Consider the following 26,129-nt stretch of genomic DNA (forward strand, 5'->3'; position numbering starts at 1 on the left):
TTAAATACTTTCAACTCTAAAATTTTCCCTAATTATCAAAAGTTTCATAAGACTTCTACCTCTAAAAAGGGCAGACACCTCAAAAGGACAAATTGTGAAAATTTATGTTGAACATTGCATACAATTTTTACTGAAAATCCCCTGACATGACATGACTCCATTTCCAAACATATATTCAGGAATTGTTAAAGCATTCCAGTTAATAACATTATTGACCTTTTTTTATTTCAAACTCTTGGAGGAAAAACAAAAGAACGGGAGCTAAATATAAAGAAAACATATATAAAAGAATTATTATACTTCCTATATATAGGATTTATGAAATAAATATATGAAATCTAAAGTAAGAAAAGTATCCAACTTGGTGACAATACATAGTGTACACCAAATGTCCTCTACAATACAAAATCTGCCATCTATTTATGTTTATTTAATACTTGTTTATTCTTGGAGATATCCACGATTCAGCTGGATGAAGTCTGGAGCATAATGCTCCAACTTTGGACGTAACTCCAGTTTTTGCAGAGAATTGAACTTACACAGGACACTTACAACATAAATATTTTTATCATTCTATGCCAATTAGAAAAGACCACATTTTATCAATACTCTAGGTTACTAAGATGTTTGTAGTTTAGCAATGTAATAGATGAGGGAGTTTATGTGAAGGTATACACAGGACTGAGTTTGTATGTTCTTTTAAAAGAACATCATTAGCAATTCAGCAGGACCTCGTAGGAATCAAAATGGACTTTTTCAGTTGTGTATTCTGTGAATGTAAGAGATGAATAGAAAATATATCAACAACACTGGAAACATCTAAAGATAGGTGTGGGAGTCCTTAAAATCAGAGGGTTTTGGGAAAGCTGCAAAAGGCAGGCCTCAGAGACAGCAGAACTGTGATTAGAGCTAAGCAGTAGCCATAAGATTTGTCAGCAGAAAAATAATATGAGAAGCAGAAAATAAGGACAAATAAAACAATGGACAGTGTATTAATGCTTGTCCAGAATAACTCCCTAAGTTACAGAAAAGTATATCTAGCAAGATATTAGGAAGTTCTATGCTTAATAATGGAGCTCTGTGCATTGTATCTTAAGGCTTACAAGCAGGTATTGTATTTGAAATAAGTAAGCATTGCAACAATAATAAGCAACATTGTTTTAACTAAAGGTACATGTGCTTATAGTGGTTGGGTAGAACTACTGTCAATATGCTTTTGCTTTGTGTGATTGGTTCAAAAGCTTTTAAAGTAAATTGTAACATTAAGTTCTTTGCTGCCAGGGATATGAGCTGCTGGCATCTTCCCATTGTTATAACCATGTAATGAGACTGATGCTAGAAAATAAAACAGCTCGAGACGTGTTCCTTAGCAGTCCCGTCCCGTTCATGATTTGTACATAGAGCCCCGGCCGGCAATAATAGACAAAATTGTTTTTCCTTCATGATCACCATCAACCTCCTCGAAACCAAAGAAAGAAAAAAGAAAACCTCCACAATATTTGAAAAGGTAATAAATATTTCCTAAAATAGTCTTTAAATAAGCTGAGACAGGAAGCTCCAAATTATGCAAATAGACTTTTCCAATTAAAACAAAAAACAAAAATAGAACCCTGTTAGTTTTACTGTCTGATTGTTTTTCCTAACTTCCTATAGCTGTAGAAGACAAAATTTTTCAAATATTTTGCAGGGTTTTTTTGCTTTGTTTTGTTTTGTCATGAATAGCTGCATTTTTCATTAAAATGTCAGTCTTCACAGACAACAACCTTATTTAATGTCTTTTTGGCCAGTTTCTCCTGGACAGTCTTTACCATCTGCATTCATGTCTGGATCCCACACTCAGTATAATTTGTTGGAGGGAAGAATAAAAAAAGTCTGCAACAGAACCTCTGAGACAATTTCACACATCTGTTCCTGCAGGTGATCTTTCATTCTTTTTCATTTATAATTAATGAAAAATAATGGTGCTGACACAAGTTAATTACTATGAAAAATTACAGTTTATGCTATTCATTATTTTAATGGCAAATTACTTGAGCTTTTCAAACTGTGCCTAAGCAATTAGAAGTGTTCATAAGGAGTTCACCTGTGACTTTTTTTTTTTGTATGAGTTTGCACTCTGTGTAGTCAAAGGAACACACAATGTTTTTTATTAACTACTGAGGTAACACAAGAGATATTAATCACTAGTCCTGTATCTGAGGCATGAAAACTAAAAACAAACTGAGCATATGTTGATGTATCAGAGGTCAATTAACAATACACAAAAATATTCAGTATAGGTGCAATTTTCTCAGCATATCTAGAAGAAATATTAAACTATGTAATTTGAAAAAGATTTAATGTAAGAATTTGGAAATATTGTCATATCTTCACCAAAACATTAAATTACATCTCTAAAAATAGAATCAATATTCTCCTAATTAACACATTACAGTTAGAATTATGTTTCTTCTATATCTTGCTCTTCTTATAAATATGCAAATTAAAAATGTATATGTGATATTTTTCATATAGTTATAGATAATGTATATTTGAAACATATTAAACAAGTCTAATGTATGCAGGAAAATAATATAAAAAGTGACTCACCCAATATCTGAGAACATGTTGCTTTGTTTTTTATTTCAAAAGTTGAAATGAAGAGAAATAGTTTTGCTTTTACTGCACATCACTGGTATACATTGAATAATGTGTGGATTAATACAAAAACTACCTCAAGAAGCTGTTAAAACCTGTTTATCTTTCAACTAATTAGCTTTTAGACAGATTAAATCTTACTTCATTATTCATCAATCGACTGCTACATTAACCTTATAGAAACATATCAGTTTCAGGGCAAGGATTATCATGAATCACAGAACACAAAATGTAAAACAGCACTTCAATATACATTAAACATCTGATCCCCAAAACAAAACCAGACTGGCAGTATAAGATTTTGCTACATAATAGAAATCACAGGAAGCATAAAAAGTAGTACATGAAATTAAAAAAGAACCTAGAAATTTTATACTTTAAAAATACTGTAGACATTAAGTACTATAATTTCCATAAATATTTTACTCCTGACTGGAGTGCATCACTTGAGTATATCAATCTGATATACAAGAAATTAGGAATAGATGGAAATTTCTAGCAGGTCAAAAACACAGGGGGAAATGACCTGTCAGGAATTAACTAACTTTTACACATTTATTAAATTATATTTATTTTGGAATGTAAAAATAAATTAACTGCAAATTTTTATACCATATATGTAAAATGTCTCATGATTCAGAAGCTGAGAGTTATCTTAATTATTATTTTATTTTATTTTATTTTATTTTATTTTATTTTTGCATTATAAACAAGAATTGGTAAGAGCCAGGGTGCCTATTAGATCACCAGAAAACTGTAAATATAACTCAGACCTTATTTTAAATTTGTGGCATTACTGTTAGGCATTTCCAGAGTAAATGTCTGCAAACTACAAACAGGTTTTGCCTTTGTAATTCAGACAGACATTCACTGGGGACTATTCCAATACCACTGATTTAAAGCTAATAAATACATGAACTCAGGATCTTCCAATCTTGGAGTCTATTATCAAGACATTAAATATCTTTTCCTCCACATCTCTGTTGCTTGCTTACATTTCATGTAGTAGATTAAATTCAGCAGGGATACTCACCACCCCTGCCCCAAAAAAGGAGAAAAGTATTCATTTAGATTCTCTGTCTTCTGAGCTTGATTACCAGCATATAACTTAAAAACACTTGGCAATCAAGAATATGGGTCATCACATAAATAAATAGTGTCATTTATGTTACTCTCCTTGATGGAACTAGGCTTGTGAGGCCTGTGACCTGTGGAAGATAGGAGGATCCATTACCTTTTACACTGCTGTGATTTTTAAAATCAAAATCGTTAATGGGTATTTTAAACCTCCAAGTGTGGGAGTAACAGAATAAGGGCAAAGGATAACATTGTTTTTAAAGTTTGATAGCATGAAAAACTTGCACAAATGGTTTGAAACAGTATACATAAAGTAGGACCCACAGAGTGTTATAATGCCCAATTCACACTTTACATGTGTTTTCTTCTACTGTGCCAAATTTTAAAAAGTGATTTCTAATAATTTGAGAGTATCTTAGAGGTCCACCTATAATGTCTTTACTAATGGCAATAATAAAGAAGATATGACACTCAGCACAGTCTACCTATTACACATTTACTCAGAGATTTTAAATTATTTACCAAAATAACTGGACAATGAAAAATAAATTGTAAAAAAATAGTCAAATGGTTAACTTAAAAATGTAAAGGTCAGACAATTCCATACTGCATGTAATGTTTGCAAATGAATGGGTCTGTTAACTGGTTATAGACCTAAAATAAGGAAGTCAGTCCCTTATTTATCTACACTTTAAAATGACATGAAAGATTCAAGGACTTGAAAGTACATCCTGTTTTATACTTCTGTTCATTATGTTTTGTTCCAGATTAAGATAGAAAACTAACAAACAAACAAACCTGTTTTTTCCAGTTTGGTGACTTCTGCACATCCTAGGTTTTGTCACATGTGTATAAATAGGCTGTGTATATGTGTATAATGTGTATAATACATGTGTATAAATGTGTATAAAATAGGCTGGAGTAATTAAAGCCTGCCATCAGTGGGTCTCAGAACAGGGATCTTCATACTTATAACTGAGGCTCAGCATTTTAAACCAACAAGGTCTGAGATCAGACAATAGTCACAGAGGGTGAAAGACATCTGAAAAAATATGTGTTAGTAATATCTACCACTGTAAAATCACCTCAGAACTTTTCATCTATTTCTCCCCAAATAGTCCAAGAGCAGGATCAGACATTTTCAATATGCAATTTTTCTCATTCTAATGTAATTTTCTAATATAGGTCAAAAGAGATGTGCCCCAGAAGTTCATGATTTATCCCTGTGGATTACAAAGTGAGGCCAGGGTAAATAAATCAGGGACTCAATGTAAATGCTTGCATTGTAGATGTCAAAAGGTTGGTGAGATGAATCCCTCCTTGTGGCATGAAAAGTCTTAACAGCCCTGCTATAAATTGAGACAGAGACACCAGCAATCAGAAAGAAGCCTGAGAGAAATTATTTATGATTGCTAGGAAACATTATCTATCAGCTGAAAGAATGTCTCCTGCCCCCAACCTGTCTGCAGCCTGGACAACAAAACATGAACCATGATCAGTCTTAGTCAAAGGGAAAGTTAACAGCTGGCTGAACAGTTAAATCTTTCCCCTCCCATTAGCCTCTCTTAGAAAAACATCTTTACTGACTCTCAAATTCCCTTTCCACTCCTGTGAGGGAATAAGACACAATCAAGAACTGTTATTCCTTCTTTGTCCTGCTTAAAGTTCTCATAAAATGATGCTCAAACTAACCTTACTCATATTGAAGGGCAAAACAGGAAGGACTTAGATAAGTAGCAGACCCAGAACATAAATCAGGAATTCACAAGTAGCAAGTCACAAATAGAGAGAGAGGTATAGTTAAATTCCTCTTAAGCATATTTGGATAAAAAAAACAGTGAAATTATGCTTACTGTCTGGCATAAAATTAAATGACTCCCTGGCTGAATTATATGCACACTGAATTTCTCTGCTGAATTGAAAAATTTTGAAAATCAAACAGAAAAAAGCATTCAATTTCAGTAGAGTAATTCAGAATCTATCTAGCTGATGAATCCCATTTTAAACTTGCATTTTGATATTTTCTTCAAAAGACAAAAATGTAACATCCTAATCCCATCTAAGAAAAAGACAATGACTACTTGGACCTGTGCAGCTTTTATTCAGTGCTCATTTGTTCTGTTCTGGTCTGCAGTTCAGCTTAAGTTTGATGTATCATATTAATCTATTTTGTAGAAGTTGATCAATTAACTTGAGAAAACTCTGTGTAGTGTGAATTCAATCATATAACAAGCATAATTTAATACAAATCATGCATCAGACATTGATTTTTCTCAACTGCTTGGTAGAATTACCATCACTAAAAGATGCAGCCAAGCTGAACTAACAATATTAAGCATTTCTGCAATTTATCTCTTGCTATAATGAACATTAAGTGATACAATGACTAACAAGATTAATGATAAAATAAACATGCTAGTTAGATTCAGTCCACAGTTCAATTCAAAACAGTGTGACTTCTAATAATAACTGGGAATGCTAATATAAAGATGAACTTATTACTGGAATTTGAAAAAAAAAAATCCAGTAGTTATTTTTTAGTTCTATAAACTTCAAGTTCCTAGAATTACTGTTTCTAGTGTTAATGTCAATAGCTAATCTAAAAATAAAAGTCCAAACATAAACATTTCAGAATAATTCAAATGTCTTTATTATTTAAAGCCAGAAAAATAGTTTATAGAAACTTAATTGAAATTTCTTTACAAAGCATCCACATTTTCTAGTGCTTTGTATTTATATTAAGAAACCTACCAATCACATACAGCTTTTAGATTCTGAAACAAATGGAAACTTGTTCCTTTCAGAACAAAAGGAAACAGAGGTTCAGTATAAAAGAAAAAAAAAGGAACAGTTATGAAAATAAAAATTTAGAAATGTCTTCTGTCTTAATTTGTAGCAGATCTAGTGAAGACTGAAAATCTTGTTGACTCTTTAGCAGTGGTCAAATTTTGTTTGTTACATTTCTGTTCTTGTATTTTCTACTTGTGTGTGTGTGTGTGTGTGTGTGTGTTTTGTTATTGTTTGGGTTTAGTGGTTTTTCTTTTTTGCTATTCTTTTTTTTTTCCAAACACTGTAAAAATCTCATTCTCTGCTGAAAACACTTGCTGTTCTCTAGTGTTATCTCCCTAGAAAATAGAATTCAAGCAAATTTGCTTTGAATTTCTAGGACTGATACCAACATATTTTCTAGCACAAGTCACAATTTTCAGAAGGAAATAAAATGTTTAGGTTACTAAGCTGTAAAGAAGGTCCCTTGTGCCCACAGAGAGTTACTAGAATGTCAGATTGAGCATAAATCTTTGTTTACTATTATAGTATGAACTACTGCAGATATTCTCACATTTTGAAACATGGAGCAATTCATGGCATCAATGCTATCATTTGTTGTATTGAAAGTTACTTAACTACAGTGTAATTTTTATGAAGTTTCATTCCAAATACCTAATGGATGAGAAGGACAATGTTGAATGCCGCAAACTGAATCAATAATGAATAATATTTTGCATTTGGTGAGAGAAAATTGAATAATTCTTGCAACTACTCAGCCAAACCATGTCACTTTGATTTTACATATCAAACACAAAGAATTGCTCTTATACCGGTTAAGACTTTTTCTTAGCAATTTGTTGGAAAGCAATTTCAAAATGCTAATTGAAAAATAGCAAAGTGCTTTGTACACAACAAATCAATTGCTTTTTCCAGTATTTTTTGTAAGTGAAGTTTTGAAAGTTTTTTTCCGTATGCTTATGGAACTTAAATGTAATAGCAAGATGCTGCTGTTTCTGAGATCTTCAACAATGGCAAGATAAGTCATGAAGCAACACTGACAGCTGTTTTCATTAATTTACTGTAGTCTGGACTAAAAAAAAAATATGCATTTATATTTATAGAAGTATTTTGTTTAATTTAATAAACAATCACAGATACAAATAAACAATGTATCTTAAATACCACTCTGCACTACTTCTATTTGTGTCAATGACATGAAAAATAATAATAGCCAAGTCTTGGCTTTCGATTCCACAGCCTGCACAAACTATCCAATTGGTGATAAAATATCCATGAATATTCATTAAAATTCTTTACTATTTAATTATTCCCCTGGTCATAAGTCTAACACCACCTTCCCACCACCCCACCCCCCCCAACAAAACAAACCGGGGGGGAAAAGAAAGTGAAATTTGAGATAAACAGCTTCCTGAAAATTTTATTTATTTCTTAATTGGGTAAATATGCTCTAAGTCAACCATCTCCACTAAGTAAAGACAGGGAAGAAGTTTCCTTTGTAAGTACAAAGTCAAATGTTAAAGATTTCAAATGTCCCGGAATGCCAAAACTGATTTGCTTTACCAGCATTGTCCTTCAATATACATTTTAGCACTTTAATATATCTTGACAGAGTCTCCGTTTTTTACAACAGTTAAAAAAATTTCCTCTACCTGACCTCCATAAAATATCAAAATTTGGCTTATTTATAGCAGTATGGTTGAATATAGACATTCCAAATTTTTCCTCTGTAATAGAATAATTCTCACTATTACTTTTTAAATATGAAAAGTTCTTTGGTTTTTTGTCATGATGATTTTACTCTTAACTCCAAAATGTTAATTGAAAGAGGATGGTTTGGTGTTCCGTTAATTGGGAATCAAAGACTAAGGAAGACAAATATTTTAAAGGAAAAAATCAGAAGCTATTGAGATTTCACCCACCATACTAAAGCCATGATGTTATCCTTTTCTGACCTTAGCCTGAGTCCTTAAGACTTAAAGACATTTACAAGGCAGGGTAAAGAACTAAAGAAGCTGAGTGAGCTGTTTGTTATGACCTGTGAGTGGAGAGACTGGAAGCTAGAAGCAGGAGTCAAAACAAAAACAACTCATCAAGTAGTTTGTCCTTCCCAGAGGCAGATATCAAGGACAATTTTTGAAGGCTGAGTAGAAGGACAAAGGTTTGAAGATTTCCTTCCTCAATAATGTCCAAACTTAAGACTGCTTTTTCATTCATCACTGCCTCTTAAAGGACTTTATCATCCAGGCCACTATATAGTCTAAAGTTTGCTCACTAGAAGTCCAAGGTAGCCATTCTGCTGATCCTGGTTGTTACTTCTCTGGCCATTGGAAGTTCAATCATTTAAATTCTATGCCCAAGACAACCCCCAGTCATGGTGTCACCTATAAATCCTTCTCTATTTCCAAACAGCAGGTCCAGTGGGGCTATATCTATAGATTTCCTTTCACCAGCTATGTCAGGATGTATCTACCACACAGGAATGTTCCCTTCAGGCACCTTCTAGAGTGTTTCCTCCTAAGTGTTTTGAATTTCCAGCAGATATCTGGTAAGTTGGAGACCCTCACATGGGCAAGAGCTAGATTTCTACCAGCTGCTTGTAGAATATTTAATCTGCCTCTTTGTGCTGGTTGGATGCTTGATAACAGACTCCAACCAGGATATCTGCCTTGCTGGCTGATCCCAACTGCTCTTTCCAGCTCTTCTAACCACTTAACCCTGTTTTCACCATTGTCAAGCTCAAGCCAGTAAATACACTTCCTAGTATAAAAAACAACTACGCCATCACTTCTGAGGAGTTTGTAGCCATCTGTTGCAGCACTCTAATTTCCTGAGTCACCCCCCCACCTTTCTGTGATTGCAATTATATCATAGTTTCCTGCTGCACAGTGTACTTCAACTCCTCCTGTTTGTTCACCATGCTGCCACACATTACTGTAGATTCACTTTAGCTGAGCTATTGATCCCACCATCTATTTGGGTGGAGAAGCCTTAATTCCCATGTGAAAATTCTCAGTTTCTGTGTTTTCTAACACATCAGCAGCCATTACATCTCTGCTGCCGTGTGTATCTCCATTCTGTGGCTCCACCAAGATGACTATGACACTATGGACTTTAGTAGAGGGATGTTTCAAACGTGCTCCTGTGTACCCAGCACATGACAGAACAGACCAAGGAACCTTGACAGCACACCTCAGAATTTGATGCACTACCTCTAGGCTTACGTCTAGTGAGCCTGGTTCTAGCCCTTCCCTCTTCAAATCCAGTTTAATGCTTTTCAATGAGCCTTGACAAAGTCCTGCACAAAGATCCTTTGAGGCAGGTCTATCACATCTGCTGCCAGCAGTGTTTTGTAACATGAGCTAGACTAGACCAGACTACGCAAGGCTACACCAAAACAGTGCCAGCTGGAAGTGGCTTACAATGATCATCTAAGCCAAGCTCAAAATATCAAATTCTGCATACTTTTCAAATTTATGTTTCTGCACTTGGGGATTCTTTTCATTGGCTGGTTGAAATTTTAGCTTTAGTGCGTTTGTTTTCATTTTTTTCTATTTTTTTCCATGCATGTAAGAAATTACAAGGAAGAAGAAAAAATAAAGCTCAGAATACAGGTTTCAATTAAACTATGTATCTCAAAATATATATCTGGTATTAGTTAAAATTAATCTGAATGAAAAAGAAGAGGTACAGAAAGCATATTGGCTAACAATAAAGGTTCCAGAAGAAATTTGGCGTTACTGAACTTTATCCTTTTATGGAAAAGAGTCCCAAAATAAATTTCCCATAGTCACTAGAAAATTGTGCAGTTTTGGAAATGGATGAAATTATTTCCTAACCATGTCTTAACTGTTGTTCACATGGCTGTCATGAAATCCTTTAGTCTTTCTTTCCTGGGTGGCTTCACTTGATTTTATGGCAGGAAAACCAGATGCAGTTACTTTAACATGAACCAGTTTGAATACTACATACAGTTTAAAAATATTTAATTTAATTAATAATTTAATTTTTAATTTTGATTTTATTTACTCGCTAATTCCATGCAATTACTATGTATCATGCAAACAATGTCTTTTTCATTTACCCTGAATTTACTTGCTAATACTTCGAGTACCCTTTTGTTCTCTTATGGAAAGTAACAGACTATAAAAGAGAGATTGATTACTATTGAACTTTTGTGATTTTCTTAATGCATCAAAGTCCCTGTTTTATTTCTTTCTAATTTGTGCTATCTTTTCTTGCATATAGAGCCTACCAACTTCACAATACACCTCTTCAGCCCTTCAGATTTCCATTTATAATTTTAAATGAACACAGCAGATTATCTGCCTGGTTCTTCCCTGAGAGGAGTAGTCAAATACATCTGCATAAGATAAGGGTCTGGTTACAAGAAAAAAAAGATTGTGTCTGTGTAAACTTCTGTTGGTAGAAATCAGTGTTGGTGCTCTTGAAGGCTTTGAGCATCTGTGGGTAATAAGAAGAAAATAAATATTCTTAAATTCTGTTGAGCTCTAGTCTTTACAGTGATGGACAGCAGATAAATCTAGGTAATAAATTTTTCCTGTTCTGTTCCCTGTCCTTTTCTTACTACTTTATTACCATCTGATGGTCTTCTCACCACTATATTTTTCAATCTGTCATCTATCCAAGCAAGTAGCTGATATTCTGATATTCTTAGGTGTGTCTACCACTTTGTTGTGTACTCAAATTTCACCCTATTAATACAGGCACACTTGTCTTTTAGTTGGCAGCCAAAATCTGTTACAAAATCTGAATTCATGTGGTCAGAAAAATTTTGGAGAAAAACCTCTTCACTAATGTTTTGTGTATGACTTAAAATGTTCATGTTAATGCATATTCCTGGACAAATTGCAACTTTTTTGTTCACCAGCCCTTCATCTTCCAAATAGTGATGAATACCTTTTGATCAATATGGTGTCATTTACAGTAACACAAATCCAAAAGTAATTTAATGAAAGAAAATAAATAAATTTTTAAAAAATTATTAATTGTACGTTTAGAGTAAAGGCTCATCATAGAGAAAGAATGGTTTGTGAGAGAAATCAGACAAGAAAATAACTTCAATTAAGAAAAAAAAAAAGTACTATTTATTGCAAATATCTCAGCATGCACTCTTAGAGTGCTTATCTTATCTTTAAATATTCTTGTTAGATTATGTAGTTTTAATTTGTTTGATGCCTGATATGATCCATGCAATGCTTCTAAGGGAGCTGGCAGAAATGCTAGCTAAGCAGAGAGCTCCTACTTGGCTGGAAGTCAACAAATGTGATAAGAAGGAACAGAAGGAGGATCTGAGACCTACAAACTTGTCAGTCTGACCTGGATGCAGGGGTAGATTATGGAGCAGATCATTGTTAATGCCATTACACAGCAAGTACAGGTTAAGCAGGGGATCATGAAAATGGATTTATGAAAGGCAGGTCCTGCTTGACTGACACATTTACTCACAAGTCTTCATTTTTACATGTTAGTTACTGAGGCACTGAGGTGGTTTAGCCTGGAGAAAAGAAGGCTCAGGGAAGACCTCATCTTTCTCTTTTCCTGAATAAAAAGTGATAGGACAAGAGGAAAGGGTGTCAAGATGTACCAGTGTAAGTTTAGATTGGATACAAAGAACATTTTCTTTACCAAAAGGGATGCCAATCACTGGAGTAGCTGTTCAGGGAAGTGGTTAAATCACCATCCCTAGAGGTATTGAAAAGATGTGTGGATGTAGCACTAAGGGGCATAGTTTAGTGTTGGATCTGACAGTGCTGGCTTAACAGCTCAACTTAAGGATCTTAGAGGTCTTTCCCACTCTAAAGAATTCCATGATTCTATGATTGTAGTCTTTCTCCTAAGAATGATGCATAAAATGTTTATTCTATCACACAACACTGAAGAGCACACATTTTGGGTCAGGAAATATAATAAGATACAGATGAGGTCTATTAAGAAATGGAGCTGTATAGTAAATGAATTAGTAAAACCAAAAGGTTCCTACTTGATAAAACAAACTTGTAATCAAAATATAAAATGAAAATATGATACAGGCAAGCAGCAGATTTCCTCCAGAAACTCCCTCAAGTTTTTTTTATACTTTACTATAAATTGATCACTTTTGTCATCTACCTTTCAAATTTCTTAGAACCAATTTGATTTTTCTTTCCTGTTTCCAAAAGGAAACTGCTTAGTTTACAAGTCTAGAGTACAACAGAAGATGACAACAAAGACAGGTCGTAGCAGTCAATGATGCTATGGTATCACTGACTCTTCCTATAGCATCACATTTTTTTTTTTTCCTGTTATACCATTCTGTGAGCAACCATAGAGAGAAAAATATTACATAAGAAATTCAACTCATTGTTACATGAATTATAAATGCTAAAAGGGAGAACGCGTATGATAATATATCTGCATGGATCACCACTAAGCAGAAAAATGTCAAGTTTAATCTGATGATTGCTGGTTGGTCACTAAATTCTGCACTAGTCAAAAAAAAAAAAGAATTGAAAGAGTAAATGTTAATGAAAAGTTCTTTTAAAAAGCTGTCTGGTTTGTTTTGACTAGAACATAGTGATATTAGGGAACAAACGGAACTAAGCTGATAAAACCAGTATGTGTGTAATTGCAGATAATTAGAATCCTTTAGATAATATAAGATGCTTTATTTTAGCTATTTAAATATATTGCATACTTAGAGTAAGACAAATTCAATTTCCAAAGAATAATGCTTTATTAAACTTTTAATAATAAATTTTAAATAAAATTACATACTTTTATGTCTTCAGTTTTTTTTTAATACAATTTAATTGTGCATTTTAAGTTTACAAGTTGTTCAGGGTTTTCGGTCTTAAAGGCTCCAGTCTTAAGATACTTTGATGTCCACAGAAGGAATGATCACAGTGATTTTTTTCTGCGGTGGAATTCCTAATTACAGTTGTTAATGCAACTTCACAGGAAGTTCATTGCATGTTTTCCAGCAATCAAATAAAATCTCAGTTTCTATGAATATAATACTGTAAGAAACATATTCTTCTTAGAAGAAATACCTGCTTAAATTCCATACCCTGGATTGTCTCAGATTCCTACATGATACCATTTTTCACGGCATTGAAAGTGCAGCCCAGATTCTTGAAAATTAGCAAGGACATATTTCCTAATAGTGTAAGTAAATGCATTCCTAGTCAAATCAATGGACAAAATTGAACACAAAGAGCATTATTCCAGACTAGTGCCAGAAGATACTGGTGGTTTGTTTCATGTGAGAAGAATTTGAACTTTTTTTTTCTTTTGATTCAGGAAGACATCATTAGTTTAAAATAAAGCTTATCCATCTCTTATCTGTAATGTTATGATATGTAGACAAGTATGTGCCTATGTTTTCTTGAGTAGGGCAGATAATTAAAAAAAAGTTAAAAACCCCAAGATTACTATGACAAGATATAGCTTTATTCTCCCTAAACAGACTAAATTTTACTCGTTCTTCTATGTATCATGTTACAGCTCTTCTCTCTATGGTGATATTTGAGGAACTGTTAAAAACTTTGAATTTGTAGCTTTTCAGGTTTTGACCCATTTTTTGTAAACCCATTAAAAATAGGTCTATATATGAATGTGTATATGCACACACTTTTTTATTATAAAACTATAAAATACTATACAAGTCGCACAGTTATATATAAATGACCAGTGTCATTGCAGGTAGTGCTTTAGCATTTAGTATTTAATTTTGAAATAATTTAGTATTTTTGTTATTATTTATAATTTAAAATTCTGTTCCATTATGAAGATTCAGACTCAACTACTGAAAAAACAGCAAACAAAAAACGGCGCTTTTCTTTTTCCCTTGGGTTGCCTCGGCCTTCCCCAATACATAAATCTCTTTTCTTCAGTCCTGGATTTGAATTGAAGATGACTGATATTACTCTGGTGTGATAGGTCTGCATCATCAAATCAAAATTATATATGTGCACCTTTCTCCAATGAGGCCAAAAGCAGATGTAATAAAATAATAAGTTATGATGTAAATAAAGTTGTACTGCTTTGTGGTATGAAATAACTAACTAAAAAACCTTGTGCTAATGCTACACTACAAGGCTCACATAACACCTTGGATATTGCTCCTGATGGAATCACAAAATAGAAAATAGAAAAAGGAAGAAGGAAAGAAATAGGGAAAGGGATAGGAAAAAAAAATGACATAATTGACTCTCTTGGGAGGGCTCCTAAGTTGGATACACAAAAAAAAAAAAAAAAAAAAATTATCTTCCTAGCAAATAGAAGATGCTGACACAGCTATTCTTTGTGTTCACAAAAAGAAAGGCAAACCCCTTCTTTTTGATGGACATCATCATGATGATGAAATGTCTTTCTTTTGCAAATCACCTTCCAAAAATAAAATCTGGCTGGGATTCTACCACATATTAAATTTCCAATAGGGTGAAGATCTGGCTCAATTTGAAGCAAATTTGCATAAAACCAGAATAACACAAAAAGTAAAAAAAAAAAAAAAAAAAGAAAGAAAGAAAAAACCAAAAAGCAAACAAACAAACAAACAAACAAAAAACAAAACAGCCAAAAAAAAACATTTAGAAATTCAGAGACTTGCACTTCCTAGTATATTTTCTGAGGTCTATATTTCCCCAAAGCCAGAAATAATCTTACGGCCTTGAAAAATCCAATTGTAAATCAGACTCTTTGCATGGGAATTGTAAAAATCTAAAAATCTCATTTGAAAAGAACAGACAACTGTTGCAAACTCAAGTACAGCACACAGTTTTCATTAAAATTCTCTTCATAAAGAAAATCCTGTTGGACTGGACTAAACTGTCTGATACCAATAAACTTTATCAAAATGGGGAGTTTTTCTTTAACAACCATTGTTCTAGTTTTTCATCTCACACATTAAGCTTACCTTTTTTATACATATATAAACTATGGTTATACATTAAATGATACTTGAAATGATAATTTGTTACATCTCTACTGTTGAAAGATTTTGAGTTAAAAAGAGGCAATTTATTAAATTAATCAGTTTTTTTTCCTTTTGGTCTATACATTGGTCCTAAATTGTGCTTTTTCCAGTTATATAAGGAATTGTGTTTTGAATATGATAATAAATTAGTACAGTCTCTTTAAGGGAAAGAAGATTAAGTCTCTTTGCAAAAAATGCATGCTGCTATTACAGTATTGGTGGTTTTATATTACTCTGGCTCTTCAAACAGAAATTAGAACTGTTATTGAAGGAAATGTTAGGGATGGGCAAAGAACTTATGATCCTTTCTCCTAGTTTTACAGAAAAAAAAAGTTTATGTAAATTTTCTTAAGTAAAAGAATTAGATCTGGTAAATTTAGGCCAACATTGATGGATGCTGGTGGTATAAAGAAGGGTCAGAACATGGAATAATTCCCAGATTCTTGTAACAACAAGCAATTAGACCAGTTCAGTGTGAAGTTCCCTTTTTATTGAAGCAAAGTGAATAAAAAAAGTACCTGAAGGAAAAGGAGATGTATTTTTTTTCATATTCAAACTTTTTAAGAAGATTCTTTATTTACAAAAGCACTTTGAGAAAATTTTATTAATATGGATCAAATGGGCTGTTAAATTCAATATATTATTTGTCACTAAATTTTAGATAAATAATTTTCATCACAAAGAGGATTTTAGAAAATATTACATAAATTAAACAAATTCAAGCAGTATAACTTAGTATAGCAGAATATTTTTTACTTCTACAGAAAGGTCTAAGACACATTTGTCACTGTATTCAGGTTTAAAAATGTAAAATCTGCTCTCAGGTAAGCAAGATTTGTACTAAGGTACACTAAACTATTGCCATTCACTATCATAGACATGGTGTTTAAGTTATTTTCTGCAGTCTAGGTCTACAAAATAAGGACCGAACTATAATTCAACTATAATTCAAAGCATCAGAACTGCTGAACAAATTTATTTAATTTATAGCTTTAATTTTCAAAATAAAACACTTAAAATTAATGAGCATCCAAAAGAAATACCATTTCTAACTGAAAGGCAAATTTTTTAATGTTGAAAATGTCAAACCACAAAAATTAGGATCCTCTTAGTTGAATTGGAAGATTATTCAGAATCGTCCTGAATAAGGTATATGTCAATCTTGATTAAATGCCTTTACTGAAGGAACCCACATTATTCTGAAATTACAGTATTTCAAATTAGAAACATTTATTTCTGTTACATCCCATTTGATAATGAAATGAATATTTCAGTAAACTTCAAAAAGTGGCACACTGATCAGTGTTAATTATGCAGAAATTAAACATGATTGAAATAAAATTCTTTAACTACCAGTCTCAATATATAAGCACATTAGTAGTTGGGGATAAAAAAATCAAACAAAAGATTAAGCACCCTTTGAGGTCTCTTTAGTGAGATATTTTTGTACAAGTGTATATTTTGTAGGCAGGTGTCTCCTGTTCAGCCCACCATGGATGGAAATAATTTTAATACATTTGTACAATTAACAAAAAGCTGAAAAGATGAGATGCATTATAATATGCAAATGAGAAAACACTAAACAAGATATTCAGAAGAGACATGTCCAGAAGGAATGAAAGGTACAGAATGATGTCACAGGTTCATATGCCTGGTTACTAACACACAAGGAATATTTATTAACACAGATTTCATTGCTAGAGCTGGTTGACTCACATGAATCACCAGCTAGTGATACAAAGTATACAAATAACATCTTTTGTGACTCTACAGATATCCTTTTCACTCCTATAGTAAGAAACTTGAAGTTATAGTTAATGATTTTAGCAAATATTCCATATACCTGCAGATATCAATAGAAGGGCTGGAATCTCAAAATCAGTAGTGGAAGTACCTCTTCAGTAACATACTGTAAAGTAAACCTGCTTAAGAGCATTGGTAAATTGCACATAGATATCAAGTTCTCAAGACAGAGATAAATGTAGTATTAAAGCAAATCTGACTGAATCAGAGGTTGTGTGAGCAATAATTTATCAGTGTTGTGAGATGTGTAATGTGAATTGTAAAAGTTTGAACAATAACATTGTAAAACTAAATATAGTAGTATTTACATAGTTTTCAGAAAAACAATCCATAATGAATAATAAATTGCAAGGACAATTTGAAATAGTTATCATTTTATTAATACAGTTAACTTTTTATTTATATTTCTTTCACTAAACTAATGTGTTTGCTACTATTTTTCTGGTTTCTTAGTTTGATTTACAAATCTGTTTAATTTACTAAATTTTACTTTTAACTAACACATTAGATGTAGAATAGGGAAGAGCATTTCCTCAGTATTGGTCGCCTCTCTTATACTGTTTTGCTTCTGAAAGAGGTTCTTTTGATATTCTACTTGATTTTGAAAATCTGTCACATTACCTTCTTAATGCTCAGTTATGTGTACTTTTTAAAGTGCTCTGATGTTTTGCACCAAAGAGGAAGCTGGAATTCACACAAAGTGACAGCAAATCTGAAAATACAAAAAATCTGCGAATATGAAATCTCATAGATTGGCAGTTGGCCCAAACTTACTATTAACCTGATGAAAGAAAGGACTTTTTAATTAACATTTTCATCAAAGAATGTGTGACATGCTTAAAGAGTCTGACCAAGTATCAACAAGTCAAGAAAAACACTGATATAAATGTACTACACTATTTTATATTCAGTAAATGTATAATTTTTGGCCCCCAAAAGTTCCAGATACCAATGGTTCTCATCCCTTCTCGCCAATAAAAGAGGTTTTATTCACATATTTACTCATTCAAAATATTTCAGTATTCTTCCTAAGACTTTGACATAAGTTTTACTACCCACAACTTGTTCAATACACTATGGGTTATTTCTAATGTTATTTTTTTTTTCTTTTTTTGAGTTGTGAGAGATTTTTTGAAGATACCCTGATGTGATGTGTCATGGAATGAAAAGCAAGTCACAAGTTCATTATCAGATTATTTCTACTCATTAAATGGACCCTTTGAGATTTTAAAACAGTGAACTGGAAAGCTCTGGGGAACTATTTAAAGATTTTCAGGGCTCCAAGCTGATTTTTTTAACTGACTTTACTGTAACTTTTATGTGGATGACAATTTCCTCTTATCAGAAGATATTTCAGTCTAATGAAGTTTTAACATATAGAAAAACAGACACCTTATCTTGACTATTTGAAAAATACCTTAACTTTTTTTTTTTTTTGCTGTTGGTAATACATATCCAGTCTAGAGGAATATCAGCATACTATTAAAAAATCATATTTCAAAATATATGAGAAAATAAGCTAACCCATTCATACAATTAGTTAGCCGTGACTTTTTTTTTCCTTCTTTTTCCTTTTTTATTATTTAAATGGAAAGCAGAGCAGGACAATAATCTCCTCTGACAGGAGTTGCAGTCCTAAAGGACATTAAAGAGGATGCAGATTGCAGGCAAAAATGTAGATTTGAATAATTTGTTTCAGATTCACTGACCTTTTTTTTTTTTTTTTTTTTTTTTTTTTTTAATAGAACATGTATATTCCTTGAATTTTCAGCCAGTCTTAAAAATTACAATTGGAAAAAAAAAACCTTCATCATGGTTTTGGCTGCATGCCCTGCTTGTATTCAGGTCTTGCCATATTTTATAGTTTTTTAAACAGCTACTTCTCTTGCTGAGTGAATTTGAATGGAATACAGAATGACTCAGATTTTGGAAGCAATAGGCAAGCAAAGAAGTTACTATTTTTAACCGAATAATTTGAACCCTTGTAACCATGGCTGTGATATTTTCTGCTTGGGCCAGAGTTGTTCTAAGTCTTTTGAGACCTACTTTACCCCCTGAAACTCTGGCAGCAGCAAAAAAAGAGATAAGTACACTGACAATTTTCACAGGCTACTGAAAATTGATTCTTACCGGTTTAAAATACATTAAAAATTCTTTGCAAATTTGTCATTTGGAATCTTACAGAAAGAAGTTAATTAGAACCATAGCAATTTAATCTTAGGTATGCAGAATCTAAGAAAAAAAATACAAATAAGGAATTGCCCTTTCCCCCTTCTATTTCCCTTGAGAGCTGCATAGCTCTAAAAGCTGAGTAAGAGCACACAGGAAATGAAAAGAGCAGAATATTCAAACAATCATGTCTCACTTGGCAAAAGTTAAATACTTTAAAAAGGATCACTACAAATCCAAAATTTTCTTAACACTCACTTTATTTTGTCAATGACAAAGATCATGAAGCTTTAATGTGAAAACTTGTAGGCACTTTCTGTAAAAAGTCTGCATTAAGCTTACTCTGTTTGATTCTGCAATTATCAGGCAGTATCTTCTGCACAGTAGGAGCTCAAAGAGACATTCTTTCAAATATGCATGTTCTTCTGTTGAATTTATTAAAATTGGTAATTAATTAATAGGTGAAACATATACTTGCAAGACAGGACGAAGCAGTGTATGCTAAAGTATATATGTGCTTGGTAATGGAATATGCTAGTATAAAGTATCAACACTACTTTGGGTTGTCACATAGCTCATTTCTTCTTTTCCACAGTATGAGATAATGCATCTATCGACTGGGGCTGCTTATTGCCTTCCATTTCATCTTTTCATATTCTTCATTGTCTAGGAGTCTAAGGAGAAATATCAATATAAAAATTACAGTACTTGACACTAGCATTTTTCTTTTTTATTGTTATGCATTAAATATCATGCAGGAAAATTATGTTAGCTTAAAAGAGATTTTTTAAAAATAATTTTAAGGTAACATATTTTGTTTCCACCTTAATAACAAGTGCTGCTTTTATGTCTAAGCAATAGTACAATGTATCCACATAAGGAGGTATGAGAAAGTGAAATGTTTTCTTGTTTTCCCTTCTGTTTTGTAAATTACCTAAAAATAAACCCTCTGTACTGCAACCTCACTTAGAACAGAATCTTCAAAAATTAGAGGTGAAAAAAAATTACTTTCTGGCAAGGATGGCAGTTTATTTCCAGACTGACTTCATCAAAACACACATAACCTTACTCTTCATGTTAGCACTAGGCTGTTCCACTGTAATTTAGAAGTCCATATTTTGGGAGAAAAGGAAATAATTCTTTCTGTATTTGAGACAAAATAAATATTTATTTTCTTGCTTTATTCATCATATTGGAGTGATAATGCCCATCGGGGTGGAGAATTTAAATCAAAACTCACACAGAATTAGTTCTATTTGTCACATCTCTGTTTGTCACCACCATGTAGATGAGATGTATGTATACATGAATAATGAGTACCAAATTACAAACACTGTGTATTTGGAGAGAAAAGAATGAAAAAAAATAGTCCCCTAAGGAAAATCTTTGTATAAATTTTGTTGATTGTTTCATAAACACAAAGGCAAACTATTTATAAGAAACAATTTTTTTTTTCTCTTAGTAAACTTTCCCCAGACTGAATTGTAGTAATGCATTCAATATGAACTCTATCTTTATATGGATATATTTGAAACAATTAAACAGTGGTGCTTCAGTAATTTTCTGCATTATTTGACAATTAGAGTTTGATTACCTAAATCACATAGTATTACCCTAATTTAGTCAATGAAGGTATTATCTTGAGTTGTTACATGTCTCATGAGTCCTCCTCAAGATGCAGTCATTTATGCCACTATTTGGCATACAATGGAGAGGTTTTCTCTCCATTGATGTATCCTTGTATCTTAGTCAAGACTAGAAGATACATTTTCCTCAGAGATGGTCCTGTTTCCAAGCCTCAGAAAATCCCATGCAAAACAATCCGAGCAGCAACATGCAATTCTTTTCACTATGTAGATACCTGAGGATATATGTGATAGATTGGTCATCATGTCAAAGGCATCAGAAACTTTTGTTTGTGGAGTAGACATGGCAAAAAGTATTAAATTATCTCAGATTTTGTCACATTAAAATCATTATCAAAATTAGTATAATGACAAATTGCTATGTGTTTATGTACTAAATAAAAAGCAGACAACACATCCAAAGATTTTCCAGGAGTCGCCAAATTAAAAAGAAAGGAAAATATTCTAACTATTCATTTATGTTAGCATTAAATAACAGACACAAGATTTCTCTTCCTCCATAAAATTCTGTAAGCAAGCCTATTGAACCAATCCAAAGCTTCAGTCTCTAGCTCTCACTAAAGGCTTTATTGTGTGACACCAAATTTAAGAACAGAGCTAACTCTGGGGCTCATTCAAATTTAAGCCTTTTTTCTGCTCCTTATGTGTTAACATTTCTTCATCAGTTTCTTGTGAAGTCAAGACAGAAAGAATAGTTTACAATTTCTTCTCCCAAAAGCAAGTCATCAGTGGTCTTCATCTACCACAAGAATCAGTTACTGACTCTCTTTATATTTCCCTAGTCTTTAAAAAGTGCTTAACCCCTTATGAGACATGATGCCTTTTTCTTCATTAATCTAAAAAACAAATATAATTGCTATGAAGAGAATTTAAAAATTCCTTATCAGGAAGGGCAGATAGCAGTAATGAAATCATGGTACATTTTGACTCCTAGCTTTGTCAAAATTTAGACCTGGCATAACCACTAATCTTTTTACTTTGGTTGTTACACACTGAAGTCTATATTTACAAGAATGCTTTGCTTTTTTTTTTTTATCTTCATAATTCAATATTGGCTATTATCATGCAGCCTTCCAAATTCAAAATAACAGTTATGTTCATTCGGGAGATAAATGGAAATGAATCTAAATTAAATTTCATCTCCTTGATGCACTAATTACAAAAGCCCTATAAAAAATCCTTGATAACAAGTCAAGACCAAGCATGAAATATGGTTCATTTTGACTTGCTTTTAAAAGAGAATATGCCAAGAAACATTACCCAAAGTCATGCTAGTCTTACTATTATGTTCAGATTGGCTTCCTTTAGCCAAGTTCTTCACAGAACACTCAAGAACGCAGCTAGTTATTCAATTTGCCATATATTTTATCCAGTTGGCAAGATATTAAATGAAATTTCTAGTAGATTACTGATAAACAACCAACCCCTTTCAGTGGAAAAATATATGCCTTCCCATGAAAGTCATAATTGTAGCTAAGCAAGTGAAAGACTTCAGAACTGTGAACATGCAATCAATTTCAAGTGGCCAACCAAATCACTTATAAATTGTAAATACTTGTGACCTCAAGAAATAAGTCAGATGATCTTGTCAATGTTATTCAAGAAAATACTCATTAATCAATTTTTTTTTTGCATTATTTGGCCCTGTAGCTGAGGATGACATATATAAAAGAGCATCACAACATTTGTGTTTTAAAAAGTACAACTCTCTTTGTGTTGTACCTCGCTGAATCTTAAGAAGTAAAACAAATACTTTAAAAGTTATTTCCATTTTTTTTTAATTCTTATCATTAATGAAGCAGGTGAGGGCTTTTATTTAAACCTTATAATAAGGTTGTAGTTTTTGGGTTGCTGCAAATGTCAGTAGGAGGAATTCACATAAGAGCTAACCTGGGATTAATAATATTAAATGTGCTCATTGCAGTCAAAAATCCTTGCAATGAAAGGTCACTGTTAGCTTTGAGTTCCAAAAATAGAACTGTCTTTTAAAGACTATCAAAACCAATATTAAAAAATCAGAAAAGCATTTGAGAATCTTACCTGTGTGACTTTTGCACTAAAGCAAAAGCACTAAAGTAAAAGCAAAAGCAAAAGCACTGTGTGACTTTTGCACTAAAGCAGGATGGATAAATGTAATAACTTGTAATAAGGAATGATAACTTGTAATATGGAATAATGGCTTTTGTGTTGTAACAGACTAAGATGCCCATAGATAAAAGGATCACTTTCCTGATCAATATTTTTAATTGAAGGATAAATTTGCTGCATAAATTCTACCAAGAAACCCTTTCATTCATCTTGCCTCTCCTAGTCATCTGCTAAGCAAAAAAGTATACAGTTTTTGTCATCCACATTTCCTTGGCAGGTAAAAAGTCTTCAACCACCTACACACCACATTTAGAGGAGGAAAAATTTAATTACATCATACAATAATGTGAAACATTAAGACAGCAGGTGCAGTTGTTTTTACAAAAGCTGGTCAAATTCTATTGATAACAGGAATTCTTGTATTACAGTCTTTTGGTAGCACTGTTAATAAGCATACTGTTAATGGTGATGATAATTTATCTATAATCTTTTGCTTTTATATCAACTACACCTCATGTCCATTTTCTCATAAGTGGTAATTAGTGACCATTGTGTCTGTGCTCAATCACAAGACTATAGTGAATGACTTAAATTTATAACTTATGTTATTTATGTCATGTTTCAGGGAAGGGTGTGGATTTTGGCTCCATTCAAACAATATGACATCAAAAATAAAATGACAAGAAAGAAGAGAATTTTGTCTCATTTTGATTATAAATGCCATAAATGAAAGTTGGGTTCCAGAGAAGACATCTCACTATATCAAACCTAGCCAAGCTAAACAAATAAATAAAACAAACAAGCAAGCAAATAAACACAACTTCAAAACAAATAACAAAACTGAAGACAAATGTGGGATCTCATCCTGCTGAGATTTTTACCTCAGATGCTTTTACAGAGGGTTTTGACCGCAGATCATGGTGGACAGTATACTGAGAGGGCACTTCCCAAGAACAGTGGTTTCTTGGGAGCCAGTATGCTAATAGGACTATCCTATATTTGGTCAAGTTTCCAGTTGTTTTTCTCCACTGGTTCAGGACTTTTTTCTTATAAGGTCATGTTCTGAGTTCACATTCGTGATTGGACCTTTGTCCTCACATGCCTGTCGGAGTTTGCCCCGCCCAGGGGTCTTTGGAATCTAGTACGTGTAACCTGCAGTTTTCAAGTTGGTTATTTTCGTTATTAAAGTTTTTATTTTCTGGGCTTGTCCATCACTTCCGTTCCTCATTTTTTAGCCAGCATCTCCTGGTGAAGACAAGCAAGGAGATCACACTGAGCTTCGAAGCTCCATAAAAAAAGCCACACATTTCCACATTTTAGTTAGCGGCAAGGAATTAGGGAACAGAATCATTTTGCCTCAAGGGAGGGACTAGTTATGAAAGTGAAGTAGAAAATATACTGATCTGAGGAAGTCCTGAGAAAGTTTGGCCTGACCAAATGTCTTGGTAAGGGATGAGTTTGTTGAGTTGTAGTCTCACAGACATTAGTAAATTGTAGTAAAAAATTTGAAAAATATTGAAACTCAGGACACTAGCTGTATAAAGATTGTCTGAACAAAAAGACATTATTTTAAACAGAGCATTAGTGGTTGTGTTGGGTTTGCATGGCATGATTTGGGTAGCGGGGGACCACAGAGGTGGCTTCTGTGAGAAGCTACCAGAAGCTTCTGCCATGTCTGGCAGAGACAGTCCCTGATGGCTCTGAAGATGGACATGCTGCTGGCCAAATCTGGTCTAATTAAAGATGATGGTAACACCTCTGGGATAACATATTTAAGAAGAAAATAAAAACAAAGTGGAGCACAGTGTTAATTCCAGCTAGACAAGATGAGGAGGTGAGAAATGTGAGGGAAAACAACATGGAGACACCAAGGTCAGTGGAGAAGGACAGGGAGGAGCTGCTCCAGGCACCAGAGCCAAGATTCCTCTGCAGGCTGTGGTGAGACCATGCTGAAGCAGCTGTGCCCTGCAGCCCATGGGTCCACAGGGAATGCAGAGATCCACCCGCAGCCCATGAGGGAGGTGCCCATGCTGGAGTGGGTGGATGGCTGGAGGAGGCTGTGATGCAGTGGGAGACCCAGTGGAGAGAGGGCCCTTGCTTCCAGGCTGGAGCAGCCTGTCCTTGGAGGACTGCACCCCGTTGAAAGAGAGAGACCCATGCCACAGCAGTTTTGGGAGGACTGTTAGCCAATGGGAGGAAATCATGTTGCTGCAGTTTTGGGAGGACTGCTGCTTGTGAGATTGGAACCACACTGGAAAAGGAAGGGACCCCACGGCCTCACAGGGGAAGGACTCCTCTCCCTGAGCAGTGGAAGGACACCTTTGGTGACAAAATGACCAAACTTCTCATGCCTGGTCCCCTGTGCTGTCGCTGGGAAGGAGGGATGGCTGGGATGAAAAACATGTTTTAAGGACTTATTTTACTTCTCATTAACCTCCTCTGATTTGTTAGTAATAAATTCACTATGTACTTCTGAGCTGAGCCTGTTTTGCCCTTCGAGTGTTTTCTCCTGGTCCTTATCTAACCTCATGAACCCTTCACTAAATTTTTCTTTCCTCTGTCCAGCTGTGACAGGGGAGGGTGATTAAGTGGTGCCAGGCAGTCAGCCAGTGTGAAAACATGACAACAATGTAACATATGTTCATTACCCAATTTAACCACCAAGAAATATTTAATTGCTCTCTGGTTTTGATTCTGCAAATAAATAATAATATTTACATTCTTGTCTTCATCTAACTAGAAAGTAATCTAATGGATTTAGCTGCCTACAGTGATTTAAGAGGCCTTAGAATATCCTATGTGATAGTATTGCTTGCCAGGAGAAAAATGATGAGGAGGAGAAGGAAAGGAGATAAGGAAAAGAATGTGGAAAAAAAAGGAGAAGAAGAATAAGAGGAAGAGAAGGAGGAGAAGAAAAACAGAAGAAGCAAGATGTGTTAATTTCT

At 33.5% G+C, this 26,129-nt stretch overlaps 1 long non-coding RNA gene across 1 annotated transcript; it reads left to right on the top strand.

The window, feature by feature from the left end:
- Positions 1-1,351: 1,351 nt before the first annotated feature.
- On the top strand, positions 1,352-25,144 carry LOC128822145 (uncharacterized). Its single transcript, XR_008441368.1, has 3 exons — positions 1,352-1,507; positions 1,788-1,917; positions 23,810-25,144. It is a non-coding gene; the product is annotated as an uncharacterized LOC128822145 (long non-coding RNA).
- The last annotated feature ends 985 nt before the right edge of the window (positions 25,145-26,129 follow it).

The sequence above is a fragment of the Vidua macroura genome, chromosome Z, assembly GCF_024509145.1.
Source record: "Vidua macroura isolate BioBank_ID:100142 chromosome Z, ASM2450914v1, whole genome shotgun sequence".
In the NCBI taxonomy this organism is placed as follows: Eukaryota; Metazoa; Chordata; class Aves; order Passeriformes; family Viduidae; genus Vidua; species Vidua macroura.